The sequence below is a fragment of the Dromaius novaehollandiae genome, chromosome 18 (genome assembly GCF_036370855.1).
Source record: "Dromaius novaehollandiae isolate bDroNov1 chromosome 18, bDroNov1.hap1, whole genome shotgun sequence".
Classification (NCBI taxonomy): domain Eukaryota; kingdom Metazoa; phylum Chordata; class Aves; order Casuariiformes; family Dromaiidae; genus Dromaius; species Dromaius novaehollandiae.
In genome coordinates, this window is record NC_088115.1 from 1,819,482 (window position 1) to 1,830,674 (window position 11,193).

Consider the following 11,193-nt stretch of genomic DNA (forward strand, 5'->3'; position numbering starts at 1 on the left):
GATAGGCCAGTGGCAGGCCCCTGTCTGCTTGGCTGTGCTTGTGAGGTCACAGCAGCGTCAGGACCTGATAGGCCAGTGGGAGGCCAATGGCGGCTTCCTGTCCTTGTAAGGTCACATGAGCCTCTGTGTCTGATAGGGCAGTGGAAGGTGTTGTAGAGGCCACCGAGTGCCTTTTTTTGCGGTGAAGGGGCCACCAAGTGCCTTTTTTTGCAGTGCAGGGGCCTCAGGGTGCATTTTTTTGCAGTGTAGCAGCCTCCAAGTGCCTTTTTTTGCAATGTAGGGGCTTCGGAGTGCCTTTTTTTGTGGTGCAGGGGCCTCCAAGTGCCTTTATTTCCAGTGTACAGGCCTGCAAGTGCCTCTTTTTCCAGTGCAGGAGCCTCCGAGTGCCTTTTTTGGTGGTGCAGGGCCCTCCAAGTGCCTTGTTTCACATTGTAGCAGCCCCCGAGTGCCTTTTATTTTGCTGTATAGGCCACTGAATGCCTTTTCTTGTGGTTCAGGGGCCTCCGAGTGCTGTTATTTTGGGGGGTGTGGTCCTCCATGTACCTTTTTTTTGCGGTGTAGTGGCCCCGAGTGCCTTTTCTTGTGGTGCAGGGGCCTCCGAGTGCCTTCTTTTGTGTTGCAGGGCCCTCCGAGTTCCTTTCTTTCTGGTGCAGGGGCCTCCGAGTGCCTTCTTTTGCATTGTAGCAGCCCCCAAGTGCCTTTTTTTGTGCTGTAGGGGCCTCCGAGTGCCTTTTTTTGTGCTGTAGGGGCAGCCGAGTGCCTTTTTTTGTGGTGTAGGGGCCTCCGAGTGCCTTTTTTTCCAGCGTAGGGGCAGCCGAGTGCCTTTCTCTGCGGTGTAGCAGTCTCCAAGTGCCTTTTTTTCTGGTGTACAGGCCTGCAATGCCTCTTTTTCCAGTGCAGGAGCCTCTGAGTGCTTCTTTTGGTGGTGCCGGGCCCTCCGAGTGCCTTGTTTCACATTGTAGTCACCCCCGAGTGCCTGTTTTGCAGTGTAGGGGCCACTGAGTGCCTTTTTCTGGGGTGTAGAGGCCTCCGAGTGCCTGTTTTTCCAGTGTAAGGGCAGCTGAGTGCCTTTTTTTGTGCTGCAGGGCCCTCTGAGTGCCTTTCTTTCTGGTGTAGGGGCATCGGAGTGCCTGTTTTCGCATTGTAGCAGCCCCCGAGTGCCTTTTTTTGTGGTGTTGGGGCCACCGAGTGCCTTTTTTTGCCGTGCATGGTCCTCCGAGTGCCTTTTTTGCAGTGTATTAGCCTCCAAGTGCCTTTTTTTGTGATGCAGCGGCCTCCGAGTGCCTTTTCTTGTGGTTCACTGTTCTCCGGGTGCCTGTTTTTGTGGTGCAGGGGCTTCTGAGTGCCTTTGTTTGAGGTGCACTGCTGTCTGAGTGCCTTTTGTTTGCAGTGAAGGGGCATCTAAGTGCCTTTTTTTCCGGCCTAGCGGCCTCCAAGTGCCTATTTTTGCGATGCAGGCTCCCAAAGTGCCTTTTTTTCCAGTAGAGTGTCCTCCATGTGCATATTTTTGCAGTGCATCGCCTCCTAGTGCCCTTTTTTCCCAGTGCTCATGCCTCCAAGTGCCTTTTTTTCTGTTATGGTCCTTCAACGTTCTGTGATATCACTTTACCCTCTGCCTGAAATGATATTGTCAGGTCCACCACTGCTGGATGAGATAGTCATGTCACTTCTGCCTCACGGCCTGGTAGGCCAGTCAGGCCCATCAGTCCTTGCTCTGCTTGTGAGGTTGCTTCTGCCTCTGTGCTTGATAGGCCAGTGGCAGGGCCATGCCTCCTGACTGGGCTTGTGAGGATACTTGTGTCTCCATGCCAAAAAGGGCAGTGGCAGGCCCATGGTTGCTGGTTGTGTCTTATGATGTCACTTTCACCTGCATGCCATTGCATGCATGGCATGCATGGGCATGCACTGCCACGCCCATGGCTGCTGGTCTGCTTGGGTGTTCCCTTCTTTCTCCGTGCTTGATGCGCCATGGCAGGCCCTTCACTGCTGGCTGTGCTTGTGAGGTCACAGCAGCCTCCGTGCCTGATAGGCCAGTGGCAGGCCCCTGTCTGCTTGGCTGTGCTTGTGAGGTCACAGCAGCGTCAGGACCTGATAGGCCAGTGGGAGGCCAATGGCTGCTGGCTGTGCTTGTGAGGTCACAGCAGCCTCCGTGCCTCATAGGCCAGTGGCAGACCCACAGCTGCTGGCTGTGCTTGTCAGGTCAGAGAAGCCTCAGTGAATCTTATAGGGCAGTGGCAGGCCCCTGGCTGCTGGCTGTGCTTGTGAGGTCACAGCAGTCCTATTGGCTGATAGGTCAGTGGCAGGCCAATGGCTGCTGGCTGTCCTTTTGAGGTCAAAGCAGTCTTATTGCCTGACAGGCCAGTGGCAGACCCACAGCTGCTGGCTTTGCTTGTGAGGTCACAGCAGCCTCAGTGTCTTATAGGGCAGTGGCAGGCCCCCGGGTGCTGGCCGCATTTTCAGGTCACATTTGTCTCTGTACCTCATAGGGCAGTGGCAGGCCACTGGCTGCTGGCTGTGCTTGTGAGGTCACAGCAGTCCTATTGCCTGATGGGTCAGTGGCAGGCCCATGGCTGCTGGCTGCGTTTTGAGGTCACCTTTGTCTCTGTGCCTCATAGGCCAGTGGGAGGCCAATGGCTGCTGGCTTTGCTTGTCATGTCACGGAAGTACCAGTGCCTGATGGGCCAGTGACAGCTCCATGCCTGCTGGCTGCGTTATGAGGTCACGTTCGTCTCGGGGCCTCATAGGGCAGTTGGATGCCCATGCCTACTGGCAATGCTTGTGAGGTCACAGCAGCCTCAGTGCCTCATAGGCCAGTGGCTGGCCCGTAGCTGCTGGCTGTGCTTGTGAGGTCACAGCAGTCCTGTTGCCTGATAGGCCAGTGGGATGCCCATAGCTGCTGGCTGTGCTTGTCAGGTCATAACACTCCTACAGCCTGATAGGCCAGCAGCAGGCTCCTGGCTGCTGACTGTGCTTCTGAGGTCACAGCAGCCTCAGTGCCTCATAGGCCAGTGGCAGGCCCCTGGCTGCTGGCTGTGCTTGTGAGGACACAGCAGCCTCCCTTCCCTATAGGCCAGTGGCAGGCCCATAGCTTCTGGATGTGCTTGTAAGGTCACAGCAGTCCTATTTCCTGATAGGCCCGTGGAAGGCCTCTGTCTGCTGGCTGCCTTTTGAGGTCACGTTTGTCTCTGTACCTTCTAGGGCAATGGCAGGCCTCTGGCTCCTCGCTGTGCTTGTGAGGTCACAGCAGCCTCAGTGCCCTATAGGGCAGTGGCAGGCCCATAGCTGCTGCCTGGGCTCAAGAGGTCATAGCAGCCTCAGTGCTTCACAGGCCAGTGGCAGGCCCCTGGCTGCTGGCTGTGCTTGTCAGGTCACAGCAGCCTCAGTGCTTCACAGGCCAATGGCAGGCCCCTGGCTGCTGCCTGTGCTTGTGAGGTCACGGAAGTACCAGTGCCTGATAGGCCAGTGACAGCTCCATGCCTGCTGGCTGCGTTATGAGGTCACGTTTGTCTCGGGGCCTCATAGGGTAGTTGGTTGCCCATGCCTACTGGCCATGCTTGTGAGGTCAGAGAAGCCTCAGTGTCCTATAGGACAGTGGCAGGCCCATAGCTGCTCGCTGGGCTTCTGAGGTCATAGCAGCCTCCATGCCCTTTAGGGCAGTGGCAGGCCCCTGACTGTTTACTGTGCTTCTCAGTTGACAGCAGCGTCAGCGCCTCATCGGGCAGTGGGAGGCCAGTCGCTGCTGGCCGTGCTTGTCTGGTCACAGCAGCCTCCATTCCCTACAGGCCCGTGGCAGGCCCTTGGCTGCTAGCTGTTCTTGTGAGGTCACAGCAGCCTCCGTGCCTCATAGGCCAGTGGCAGGCCAATGGCTGCTGGCTGTGCTTGTGAGGTCACAGCAGCCTCAGTGCCTCATAGGCCAGTGGAAGGCCAATGGCTGCTGGCTGTGCTTGTTAGGTCACAGCAGCCTCAGTGCCTGATAGGCCAGTGGAAGGCCAATGGCTGCTGGCTGTGCTTGTTAGGTCACAGCAGCCTCAGTGCCTGATAGGCCAGTGGGAGGCCAATGGCTGTTGGCTGTGCTTCTGAGGTCACAGCAGCCTCTGTGTCTGATAGGCCAGTAGCAGGCCCCTGTCTGCTGGCTGTGCTTGTCAGGTCACAGGAGCCTCAGTGCCTCATAGGCCAGTGGGAGGCCAATGGCTGCTGGCTGTGCTTCTGAGGTCACAGCAGCCTCAGTGCCTGATAGGTCAGTGGCAGGCCAATGGCTGCTGGCTGTCCTTGTGAGGTCACAGCAGTCACATTGCCTCATAGGCCAGTGGCAGGCCTCTGGCTGCTGGCTGTTTTTGTGAGGTGACAGGAGCCTCAGTGGCTCATCGGCTGGTTGGATGCCATGGCTGCTGGCTGCTGGCTGTGCTTGTGAGGTCACAGCAGTCCTGTTGCCTGATAGGCCAGTGACAGCTCCATGCCTGCTGGCTGCGTTATGAGGTCATGTTTGTCTCGGGGCCTCATAGGGCAGTTGAATGCCCATGCCGGCTGGCCGTGCTTGTGAGGTCACAGCAGTCCTGTTGCCTGATATGCCAGTTTGAGGCCAATGACTGCTGGGTGGGCTTGTGAGATCACAGCAGCCTCCATGCCCTTTAGGGCAGTGGCAGGCCCCTGACTGTTTACTGTGCTTCTGAGTTGACAGCAGCATCAGCACCTGATCGGGAAGTTGGAGGCCGATGGCTGCTCTCTGTGCTTGTGAGGTCACAGCAGCCTCAGTGCCTCATAGGCCAGTGGAGGCCCGTAGCGGCTGGCTGTGCTTGTCAGGTCACAGCAGCCTCAGTGCCACACAGGGCAGTGGCAGGCCCGTGGCACCTGGCTGTGCTTTTGAGGTCACATTTGTCTCTGTACCTCATAGGCCAGTGGCAGGCCCCTCGCTGCTGACTGTGCTTGTGAGGTCACAGTAGCCTCCGTGCCTCATAGGCCAGTGGAGGCCCGTAGCGGCTGGCTGTGCTTGTCAGGTCACAGCAGCCTCAGTGCCACACAGGGCAGTGGCAAGCTCCTGGCTGCTGGCTGCATTTGTGAGGTCACAGCAGCCTCAGTGCCTCATAGGCCAGCGGCAGGCTCATGGCTGCTGGCTGTGCTTGTGAAGTAACAGCAGCCACCGTGCCTCCTAGGCCAGTGGCAGGCTCATGGCTGCTGGCTGTGCTTGTGAGGTCACAGCACCCTCAGTGCCTCAAAGGGCAGTGGCAGGCTTCTGGCTGCTGGCTGTGCTTGTGAGGTCATAGCACCCTCCGTGCCTCCTAGGCCAGTGGCAGACTAATGGCCGCTGGCTGTGCTTGTGAGGTCACAGCAGCCTCCGTGCTTCCTAGGCCAGTTGCAGGCTGATGGCTGCTTTCTGGGCTTCTGAAGTCAGAGCAACCTTAGTGTCTCATTGGTTACTGGCAAGCGCCCCCTGCTGCCTGTGCTTGTGAGGTCACAGCAGCCTCAGTGCCTCATAGGCCAGTGGCAGGCCCCTGGCTGCTGGCTGTGCTTGTGAGGACACAGCAGCCTCCGTTCCCTATAGGCCAGTGGGAGGCCCATAGCTTCTGGATGTGCTTGTAAGGTCACAGCAGTCCTATTTCCTGATAGGCCCGTGGAAGGCCTCTGTCTGCTGGCTGCCTTTTGAGGTCACATTTGTCTCTGTACCTTCTAGGGCAATGGCAGGCCTCTGGCTCCTCGCTGTGCTTGTGAGGTCACAGCAGCCTCCTTTTCCTGTAGGCCAGAGGGATGCCAATGGCTGCTTGGTGTGCTTGTGAGGTCACAGCAGCCTCTGTGCCTCATAGGCCAGTGGCAGGCCCCTGGCTGCTGGCTGTGCTTGTGAGGTCACAGCAGCCTCCTTTTCCTGTAGGCCAGTGTGAGGCCCCTGGCTGCTGTCTGTGCTTGTGAGGTCACAGCAGCCTCCTTTTCCTGTAGGCCAGTGGCAGACCCATAGCTGCTGTCTGTACTTAGGTCACAAAACTCCTACAGCCTGATAGGCCAGAAGCAGGCCCCTGGCTGCTGACTGTGCTTCTGAGGTCACAGCAGCCTGCGTGCCTCATAGGCCAGTGGCAGTCCCGTAGCTGCTGGCTGTGCTTGTGAGGTCACAGCAGTCCTATTGCCTGATAGGCCTGTGGAAGTCCCCTGTCTGCTGGCTGCCTTTTGAGGTCACGTTTGTCTCTGTACCTTGTAGTGCAATGGCAGGCCTCTGGCTCTTCGCTGTGCTTCTGAGGTCACAGCAGCCTCAGTGCCCTATAGGGCAGTGGCAGGCCCCTCGCTGCTGGCTTTACTTGTTAGGTGAAATCAGCCTCAGTGTCTTACATGGCAGTGGCAGAGGCCTGGCTGCTGGCCGCGTTTTCAGGTCACATTTGTCTCTGTACCTCATAGGGCAGTGGCAGGCCCCTGGCTGCTGGCTGTGCTTGTGAGGTCACAGCAGTGCTATTGCCTGGTAGGTCAGTGGCAGGCCAATGGCTGCTGGCCGTCCTTTTGAGTTCACAGCAGTCTGAGTTACCGATAGGCAAGTGGCAGGCCTCTGGGTGCTGGCTGTTTTTGTGATGTCACAGCAGCCTCAGTGCCTCACAGGCCAGTGGGATGCCCTGGCTGCTGGCGGTGCTTGTGAGGTCACAGCAGTCCTGTTGCCTGATAGGCCAGTGGGAGGCCCATGGCTGCTGACTGTGCTTGTGAGGTCAGAGAAGCCTCAGTGCCCTATAGGGCAGTGGCAGGCCCATAGCTGCTGGCTCGGCTTGTGAGGTCAGAGCAGTCCTATGTCCTGATAGGCCCGTGGCAGGCCCCTGTCTGCTGGCTGCCTTTTGACGTCACATTTGTCTCTGTACCTTATAGGGCAGTGGGAGCCCCCTGGCTGCTCGCTGTGCTTGTGAGGTCACAGCAGCCTCCTTTTCCTGTAGGCCAGTGGCAGACCCATAGCTGCTGGCTATGCTTGTGAGGTCACAGCAGTCCTATTTCCTGATAGGCCCGTGGCAGGCCCCTGTCTGCTGGCTGCCTTTTGAGGTCACATTTGTCTCTGTACCTTATAGGGCAATGGCAGGCCTCTGGCTGCTGACTGTGCTTCTGAGGTCACAGCAGCCTCCCTGCCCTATAGGGCAGTGGCAGGCCCATAGCTGCTGCCTGGGCTCGTGAGGTCACAGCAGCCTCAGTGTCTTACAGGGCAGTGGCAGGCCCCTGGCTGCTGGCTGTGCTTGTCAGGTCACAGAAGCCTCCCTGCCCTTGAGGGCAGTGTCAGGCCCCTGGCTGCTGGCTGTGCTTGTCAGGTCAGAGAAGCCTCAGTGCCCTTTATGGCAGTGGCAGGCCCGTGACAGTGTGCTGTGCTTGTGAGGTCAGAGCAGTGTCAGCGCCTCATTGGGCAGTGGAAGGCCAATGGCTGCTGGCTGTGTTTGTGAGGTAACATCAGCCTCCGTTCCCTATGGGCCAGTGGCAGGCCCTTCACTGCTGGCTGTGCTTGTGAGGTCACAGCAGCCTCAGTGCCTGATAGGCCAGTGGCAGGCCCCTGTCTGCTTGGCTGTGCTTCTGAGGTCACAGCAGCCTCAGTGCTTCACAGGCCAGTGGCAGGCCCCTGGCTGCTGGCTGTGCTTGTCAGGTCACAGCAGTCTGAGTGCCTGATAGGCCAGTGGCAGGCCTCTGCATGCTGGCTGCATTTTGAGGTCACCTTTGTCTCAGTGCCTCATCAGGCAGTGGGATGCCCATGGCTGCTGACTCTGCTTGTGAGCTCACAGAAGTACCAGTGCCTGACAGGCCACTGGCAGGCCCCTGGCGGCTTCCTGTCCTTGTGAGGTCACATGAGCCTCTGTGTCTGATAGGGCAGTGGAAGGTGTTGTAGAGGCCACCGAGTGCCTTTTTTTGCGGTGCAGGGGCCTCAGGGTGCCTTTTTTTTGCGGTGTAGTAGCCTCTAAGTGCCTTTTTTTGCAATGTGGGGGCTTCCGAGTGCCTTTTTTGTGGTGCTGGGTCCTCCAAGTGCCTTTATTTCCAGTGTACAGGCCTGCAAGTGGCTCTTTTCCCAGTGCAGGGGCCGCCAAGTGCCTGTATTTCCAGTGCACAGGCCTGCATGTGCCTCTTTTTCCAGTGCAGGAGCCCCCGAGTGCCTTTTTTGGTGGTGCAGGGCCCTCCAAGTGCCTTGTTTCACATTGTAGCAGCCCGCGAGTGCCTTTTATTTTGCTGTATAGGCCACTGAATGCCTTTTCTTGTGGTTCAGGGGCCTCCGAGTGCTGTTATTTTGGGGGGTGTGGTCCTCCATGTACCTTTTTTTTGCAGTGTAGTGGCCCCGAGTGCCTTTTCTTGTGGTGCAGGGGCCTCCGAGTGCCTTTTCTTGTGGTGCAGGGGCCTCCGAGTTCCTTTCTTTCTGGTGCAGGGGCCTCCGAGTGCCTTTTTTTGCATTGTAGCAGCCCCCAAGTGCCTTTTTTTGTGCTGTAGGGGCCTCCGAGTGCCTTTTTTTGTGGTGTAGGGGCAGCCGAGTGCCTTTTTTTGTGGTGTGGTGCTCCAAGTGCCTTTCTTTTGTGCTGTAGGGGCCTCTGAGTGCATTTTTTTTTGCGGTGCACTGGCCTCCAAGTGCCCTGTTTTTCAGTGCACTGGCCTCCGAGTGCCTTTTTTTAAAGTGCAGGGGCTACTGAGTGCCTTTTTTTGCGGTGCAGGGGCCTCCGAGTGCCTTCTTTTGTGGTGCAGGGGCCTCCAAGTGCCGTTATATCCGGTGTACAGGCCTGCAAGTGCCTCTTTTTCCAGTGCAGGAGCCTCCGAGTGCTTTTTTTTGTGGTGCAGGGCCCTCTGAGTGCCTTTTTTCGTGTTGTAGCAGCCTCCGAGTGCCTTTTTTTGCATTTTAGCAGCCACCAAGTGCCTTTTTTTGTTCTGTAGGGGCCACTGAGTACCTTATCTTGTGGTGTAGGGGCAGCCGAGTGCCTCTTTTTCCAGTGTAGGGGCAGCCGAGTGCCTTTTTGGCGGTGTGGAGGCCTCTGAGTGCCTTTTTTTGCAATGCAGGGGCTACTGAGTGCCTTTTTTTGCTGTGCATGGGCCTCAGGGTGCCTTTTTTTGCAGTGTAGTAGCCTCTGAGTGCCTTTTTTTGCAATGTGGGGGCCACCGAGTGCTTTTTTTGGTGGTGTAGGGGCCTCTGAGTGCCTTGTTTCACGTTGTAGCAGCCCCCAGGTGCCTTTTATTGTGCTGTAGGGTCCACCAAGTGCCTTTTCTTGTGGTTCAGAGGCCACCGAGTGCCTTTTCTTGTGGTTCAGGGGCCTCTGAGTGCCTTGTTTCACGTTGTAGCAGCCCCCGAGTGCGTTTTTTTGTGCTGTAGGAGCCACCGAGTGCCTTTTCTTGTGGTTCAGCGGCCTCTGAGTGCCTTTTTTCACATTGTAGCAGCCCCCAGTGCCTTTTTTTGTGCTGTAGGAGCCACCGAGTGCCTTTTCTTGTGGTTCAGCGGCCTCCGAGTGCCTTTTTTTGCATTGTAGCAGCCCCCAAGTGCCTTTTTTTGTGCTGTAGGGGCCTCCGAGTGCCTTTTTTTCCAGTGTAGGGGCAGCCGAGTGCCTTTCTCTGCGGTGTAGCGGCCTCCAAGTGCCTTTTTTTCTGGTGTACAGGCCTGCAATGTCTCTTTTTCCAGTGCAGGAGCCTCTGAGTGCTTCTTTTGGTGGTGCCGGGCCCCCCGAGTGCCTTGTTTCACATTGTAGTCACCCCCGAGTGCCTTTTTTTGCGGTGTAGGGGCCACTGAGTGCCATTTTCTGGGGTGTAGAGGCCTCCGAATGCCTGTTTTTCCAGTGTAAGGGCAGCTGAGTGCCTTTTTTTGTGCTGCAGGGCCCTCTGAGTGCCTTTCTTTCTGGTGTAGGGGCATCGGAGTGCCTGTTTTCGCATTGTAGCAGCCCCCGAGTGCCTTTTTTTGTGGTGTTGGGGCCACCGAGTGCCTTTTTTTGCCATGCATGGTCCTCCGAGTGCCTTTTTTGCAGTGTATTAGCCTCCAAGTGCCTTTTTTTGTGATGCAGCGGCCTCCGAGTGCCTTTTCTTGTGGTTCACTGTTCTCCGGGTGCCTGTTTTTGTGGTGCAGGGGCTTCTGAGTGCCTTTGTTTGAGGTGCACTGCTGTCTGAGTGCCTTTTGTTTGCAGTGAAGGGGCATCTAAGTGCCTTTTTTTCCGGCCTAGCAGCCTCCAAGTGCCTATTTTTGCGATGCAGGCTCCCAAAGTGCCTTTTTTTCCAGTAGAGTGTCCTCCATGTGCATATTTTTGCAGTGCATCGCCTCCTAGTGCCCTTTTTTCCCAGTGCTCATGCCTCCAAGTGCCTTTTTTTCTGTTATGGTCCTTCAACGTTCTGTGATATCACTTTACCCTCTGCCTGAAATGATATTGTCAGGTCCACCACTGCTGGATGAGATAGTCATGTCACTTCTGCCTCACGGCCTGGTAGGCCAGTCAGGCCCATCAGTCCTTGCTCTGCTTGTGAGGTTGCTTCTGCCTCTGTGCTTGATAGGCCAGTGGCAGGGCCATGCCTCCTGACTGGGCTTGTGAGGATACTTGTGTCTCCATGCCAAAAAGGGCAGTGGCAGGCCCATGGTTGCTGGTTGTGTCTTATGATGTCACTTTGACCTGCATGCCATTGCATGCATGGCATGCATGGGCATGCACTGCCATGCCCATTGGTGCTGGTCTGCTTGGGTGTTCCCTTCTTTCTCCGTGCTTGATGCGCCATGGCAGGCCCAGACCTGCTGGCTGTGCTTGTGAGGTCACAGCAGCCTCAGTGCCTGATAGGCCAGTGGGTGGCCAATGGCTGCTGGCTGTGCTTGTGAGGTCACAGCAGCCTCCGTGCCTCATAGGCCAGTGGCAGACCCACAGCTGCTGGCTGTGCTTGTGAGGTCAGAGAAGCCTCAGTGCCCTATAGGGCAGTGGCAGGCCCATAGCTGCTGGCTCGGCTTGTGAGGTCAGAGCAGTCCTATGTCCTGATAGGCCCGTGGCAGGCCCCTGTCTGCTGGCTGCCTTTTGAGGTCACATTTGTCTCTGTACCTTATAGGGCAATGGCAGGCCTCTGGCTGCTGACTGTGCATCTGAGGTCACAGCAGCCTCAGTGCCCTATATGGCAGTGGCAGGCCCATAGCTGCTGGCTGTGCTTGTGAGGTCACGGAAGCCTCCCTGCCCTTGAGGGCAGTGTCAGGCCCCTGGCTGCTGGCTGTGCTTGTCAGGTCAGAGAAGCCTCAGTGCCCTTTATGGCAGAGGCAGGCCCGTG